The sequence below is a fragment of the Astyanax mexicanus genome, chromosome 16 (assembly GCF_023375975.1).
Source record: "Astyanax mexicanus isolate ESR-SI-001 chromosome 16, AstMex3_surface, whole genome shotgun sequence".
Classification (NCBI taxonomy): domain Eukaryota; kingdom Metazoa; phylum Chordata; class Actinopteri; order Characiformes; family Acestrorhamphidae; genus Astyanax; species Astyanax mexicanus.
The window spans coordinates 284,636-290,707 of record NC_064423.1 but is presented as its reverse complement, the minus strand read 5'-3'; the positions used below and the strand labels follow the sequence as shown (position 1 = coordinate 290,707).

At 42.0% G+C, this 6,072-nt stretch overlaps 1 long non-coding RNA gene across 2 annotated transcripts; it reads right to left on the bottom strand.

The window, feature by feature from the left end:
- Positions 1-1,847: 1,847 nt before the first annotated feature.
- Positions 1,848-2,970, bottom strand: LOC125782165 (uncharacterized). 2 transcript variants are annotated; one of them, XR_007424713.1, is made up of 5 exons: positions 2,960-2,970; positions 2,874-2,916; positions 2,447-2,489; positions 2,150-2,234; positions 1,848-2,106 (listed from the first exon to the last, which is right to left on the bottom strand). It is a non-coding gene; the product is annotated as an uncharacterized LOC125782165 (long non-coding RNA). The 2 variants fall into 2 exon arrangements; XR_007424712.1 differs by lacking the exon at positions 2,960-2,970 and having other exon boundaries at positions 2,874-2,935.
- Positions 2,971-6,072: the final 3,102 nt, after the last annotated feature.

Sequence of the window (6,072 nt, the reverse complement as noted above, 5' to 3'; positions counted from 1 at the left end):
GTTTCATACGTGACACGCAAAGATGATTTGAGAATGACTTTATTAAATATGTATAACTCTATTATCCTGCAGCGTATGCGACTCCAGCAACTGGGAGAGTAATCTGTGCAGAGGCTGTTTATGGAGAGGGATCAGTAAACACACATCAGTACTGAAAATAGATTATAATATAAGATTAGTGGGTGTGCTAAATAAAAACATACACAGCATTATGGCAAATAGAAAATAAAAGACATAATTACGCTAAAGAAAAAGAATATTTAATGTTTCATTCTGCCCTCCATCATCAGCCACCAACTAAACTTTTATACCACTGTACACACACTCCTTAGACACTCTTTACACACTATTTACACACTCCCTACACACTCCCTACACACTCCTACACACTCTTTACACACTCTTTACACACTCTTTATACACACTTTACACACTCCCTACACACTCCACACTCTTTACACACTCCCAGACATATTCAGGCAATGTGTGTGTGTGTTTGGGGGGGGTGTGATTAAATGTGCAGTACCTCACCTCCAGACAATCTGCTTTTAAAGTGGTGTTCTTCAAGTGATTGTGAAGAAATGTAACACTGTGTTCTGTTTTGCTTAGAGCAAGAGTGTGTTTGTGTGTGTTTGTGTGTAAATGTGTGTGTGTGGGTGTGTAAATGTGTGCGGGTGTGTATGTGTGTGTGTGTGATGCTATGCACTGCATTTTGATTAGACATGAGCACACATCCGTACCTTGGAGGATATTAAACTAAAGAGATTAGATGACTATGTATGATGTGAGTCTTATTATGTGTGTGTGTGTGTATGTGTGTGTGTGTGTGTGTGTGTATGTGTGTGTGTGTGTGTGATTGTTTTATGTTTAGCATGTTCTGTTTCTGCTGCTGTTATTATAGCAGCGCTGTGTGATGAGGGAGCAGAGCGGCTTTAATTACAGAAACATGGAGCATCCCAAGGGTGTGTGTGTGTGTGTGCGTGTGTGCGTGTGTGCGTGTGTGCGTGTGTGTGTGTGTGTGCTGACTAAATGTGTTAGTTGTCCTTGGCTAAAGTTACACACACACACTTTAATGCTTCAAGAGTCTCACATTAAGGAGTTAATGACCCAGATATCGCCACATCAGTACACACACACACACACACACACATGGCTAATGTGGCTAATAGGTATTGGAAATATATCCACTAATTCATTAACTTAACTGCACACCTACATAAAAACACGGAGGGATAGAATAAAAGTGAAAGTAGAGGTAGTAAAAAAGTATAGAAAAAGAGAGAGAGAGAGAGAGAGAGAGAGAGAGAAAAGGGTATAGAGAGTGATAGATGGTATTTTCAGTCATTCTCATTTCCTATCTGCAGGTGTAGAAGCTCCTGCTGCACACTTACACACACAGACACACACACACCTACACATCTGTCATTCTCTTTCTCATCACACACACACACACTGTTCTCGCTGTGTTCAGAAAAAAAGCATCTCACCCATCCAGAGCACGTCTGTCTATTAATGCTGAATTCATTTATGAGCGTTTGCGCGAGCGTGTGTGTGTGTGTTTGTGTAAAGGCACGGCTTGGACCTCAGCAGATCTTTATTGATATGAATGAGATGCATTCACCTCAGTTCAGTTCGCCTCCCCAATGCCTACCCACTATTGTGTTCCTCCATAGTTACTGTTGCTAAGTGAGACAAACTATATAGAACATTGGTAACAATCTTGTTTTATAATTATATTATAACCAATCATATATAATTATTCAATGCACTGCACACTGCGCTCATAATTCCCATAATTCCCATAATTCACCTGCACCCACTATCAGCCCTCACTACAATTCCCATAATTCACCTGCACCCACTATCAGCCCTCACTACAACTCCCATAATTCACCTGCACACACTATCAGCCCTCACTCCAACTCCCATAATTCACCTGCACCCACTATCAGCCCTCACTACAATTCCCATAGTTCACCTGCACCCACTATCAGCCCTCACTACAACTCCCATAATTCACCTGCACACACTATCAGACCCTCACTACAACTCCCATAATTCACCTGCACCCACTATCAGACCCTCACTACAACTCCCATAATTCACCTGCACACACTATCAGACCCTCACTACAACTCCCATAATTCACCTGCACCCACTATCAGACCCTCACTACAACTCCCATAATTCACCTGCACCCACTATCGGCCCTCACTACAACTCCCATAATTCACCTGTACCCACTATCAGACCCTCACTACAACTCCCATAATTCACCTACACCCACTATCAGCCTTCACTACAACTCCCATAATTCACCTGCACCCACTATCAGCCCTCACTACAATTCCCATAATTCACCTGCACCCACTATCAGCCCTCACTACAACTCCCATAATTCACCTGCACACACTATCAGACCCTCACTACAACTCCCATAATTCACCTGCACCCACTATCAGACCCTCACTACAACTCCCATAATTCACCTGCACACACTATCAGACCCTCACTACAACTCCCATAATTCACCTGCACCCACTATCGGCCCTCACTACAACTCCCATAATTCACCTGTACCCACTATCAGACCCTCACTACAACTCCCATAATTCACCTACACCCACTATCAGCCTTCACTACAACTCCCATAATTCACCTGCACCCACGATCAGCCCCTCACTATAACTCCCATATTTCAATTGCACCCACTATCAGACCCTCACTACAACTCCCATAATTCAACTGCACCCACTATCAGACCCTCACTACAACTCCCATAATTCACCTACACCCACTATCAGACCCTCACTACAACTCCCATAATTCACCTGCACCCACTATCAGCCCTTACTACAACTCCCATAATTCACCTGCACCCACTATCAGACCCTCACTACAACTCCCATAATTCACCTACACCCACTATCAGCCCCTCACTACAACTCCCATAATTCACCTGCACCCACTATCAGACCCTCACTATAACTCCCATAATTCACCTACACCCACTATCAGCCCCTCACTACAACTCCCATAATTCACCTACACCCACTATCAGCCTTCACTACAACTCCCATAATTCACCTGCACCCACTATCAGCCCCTCACTACAACTCCCATAATTCACCTGCACCCACTATCAGCCTTCACTACACCTCCCATAATTCACCTGCACCCACTATCAGACCCTCACTACAACTCCCATAATTCGCCTGCACCCACTATCAGACCCTCACTACAACTCCCATAATTCACCTACACCCACTATCAGACCCTCACTACAACTCCCATAATTCACCTGCACACACTATCAGACCCTCACTACAACTCCCATAATTCACCTACACCCACTATCAGACCCTCACTACAACTCCCATAATTCACCTGCACCCACTATCAGACCCTCACTACCACTCCCATAATTCACCTGTACCCACTCTCAGGCCCTCACTACACCTCCCATAATTCACCTGCACCCACTATCAGACCCTCACTACAACTCCCATAATTCACCTACACCCACTATCAGACCCTCACTACAACTCCCATAATTCACCTGCACACACTATCAGACCCTCACTACAACTCCCATAATTCACCTGCACACACTATCAGACCCTCACTACAACTCCCATAATTCACCTGCACCCACTATCAGACCCTCACTACAACTCCCATAATTCACCTACACCCACTATCAGACCCTCACTACAACTCCCATAATTCACCTACACCCACTATCAGCCAGCCAGACAGATAGAAAGAGAGGCAAACAGACAGAGAGAGAGAGAGGGGGAAAAAGAAATAATGGTAGAGATGAGATGAAATCAAGTGACTCTAGCTTCTCCTTTATAACGCTCCTCAGGGCCTTAGTACTTATGCCCTCTCCCGGAGCCAGCAATGTGTTTCTGTGTGTCTGTGTGTGTGTGTGTGTGTGTGTGTGTGTGTGTGTGTGCGTGTGTGCGTGTGTGTGCGTGTGTGTGTGTAGATGCCACAACAGAGTGAAAGGTGATGATAAGTGGAAGGTTTATCTGCAGTCATGCTCACCATCTGGTAAAGAGCTCATATCCTGGAATATTCTCTCTCATTCACCTCTTGGCTGTTTTGGTCCACATACACACTGTTAATCCAATGAGCTGATCTTACTTAAAAATGCAAACGCTTATAATTAAAACTGAGAAAAGTGGAATAGGTATGTATGTTGTAGTAACTAATGGTGTATGTTTAATTTATTTACGTTTGAGTTTAATAGACAGAAATGTTGCTTTTACGCAGGAGAAAAAGTGGCCCAGATTTGATATGGGACACCGATGTGTGGTTCGTGTGTCATTTTGAATGATAAAAAACACTGACGTTTTTATTTCTGATTTGGGCAACTTCAATATGAAATCCAATACATTCTGATTATTGGCAGTGCAACTGAACATCCAGATCAGAATTTGTGAAACTTTTACATCAAGCAGAGAGAGTTGAGTATGAGTAGATGGGAAATGGACATCAGCAGTGAGTGAGAGCATCAGTGACAACATAGTAATAATAAAAGTCTCTCAGCAGAGTGTTTCTAATGAAATGGCCTAGGACAGTGTTGCAGTGTCAAATGAAAAAACGCCTTAAAAACCAAGTACACAAACTAGCATTCTTGGCTGGGCAGTTTTTACTGCTCAGGCAGATGTCAGATTTGGGTCACATTAAAAATATTGCGTGAACAGTCAAAATAAACATCATGTAAGAGCTTTAACTTCCAAAACATAGATAAATAACAGGTTCTGACTCTGTATAATTCTGTATTGGTGCATGAGTGGTTAGTGTATCTGATACCTAATCAACACAAATTTCCTTCTCATTATTAAAGAAAGGGTTTACTTGCTCTTCAACACTGAGAGCAGGCACCCAGTCATAACATAAAACATACATCTATACCTAAGAGAAGGCAGGGCCGGGGAACGACTACTCACTGATGATGAGTGTCAGTGACAGGAGGACACATCCAGTATGCAAACAGATGCTGCCAGGGGCCAATGGGAAAGATGAGTTTTACTCCTCAGTGTTACTCTGAATAAACCACACCATAAAGATCACTGATCTACAAAAACAGCCTGTTTTAAATTCATGTGATTTAAAGTTTTAAGCAATGTTTTCTAGCAGAACGCACTTAATAAAGGAGGTTCTACACAGAACAAAAAAAACGTATTTATATTAATATATCAGGCTTAAAGGTGTTAAGCTCTTAGGGATAAGGGGAGGTTGGTGTAAAATGTGTGTAAAGAATAAAATAATGTATGATTTGGCCCCTTTAATCCTCTCTTAGCACATTGATTTATTGAATCAGCTGAGTCTGCACTGCTATTGTGTGTTTAGGCTCATGAATGGTGCAGATTTATCTCTAAACTAAAGGTCAGTCCAGAGAAGCTGAAATGGTCATAGCATCCATCTCCTCTCCATCCTTTAACCTTTATCACCACATCACTGTATCTGACATTTCAGTATCTCCTTTAATCTCTTTGGGATTTCCTGTGGATAATGTGTTCTGCAGGTCCTGTGTGAGGGCAGAGGTTTTGCAAATAGATCAAATGTACCTTGACCATGAATTATTAGAAAAAAAAATAGAAAATAAATAAATAGATAAAGAATGTGCTTTATTTATTTTATATATAGGATTCTTATAGTCTTTGTGACACACAAACCCAAAAGCAAACGTTGACTACACTTGAGAGCCTAAAGGCCTATTCTGCCTACCACAGTTTAGCCCCGTCCATTTACATGTTTAAATAAAGCCTCAGCCGCCAGAATGTAACTACAGCCCCAGCTAAGGTTGAACTGAATAAGACGCTAACTGCAGTTTTAGGAAAGTGGATGATTTAGATGGGTGCATTCAGTAACTGTTATCTACATTAGCAAATTAGCTACATTAGCTCATTACCTATATTAGCTCATTACCTATATTAGCTCATTACCTATATTAGCTCATTAGCTACATTAGTTCAAAAGTTACATTAGCTTATTCACAAACCCTAAACAGGCCATGTCTCATTACCTGTGTTTAAAATCTGAAGTTTATTGTTATATATG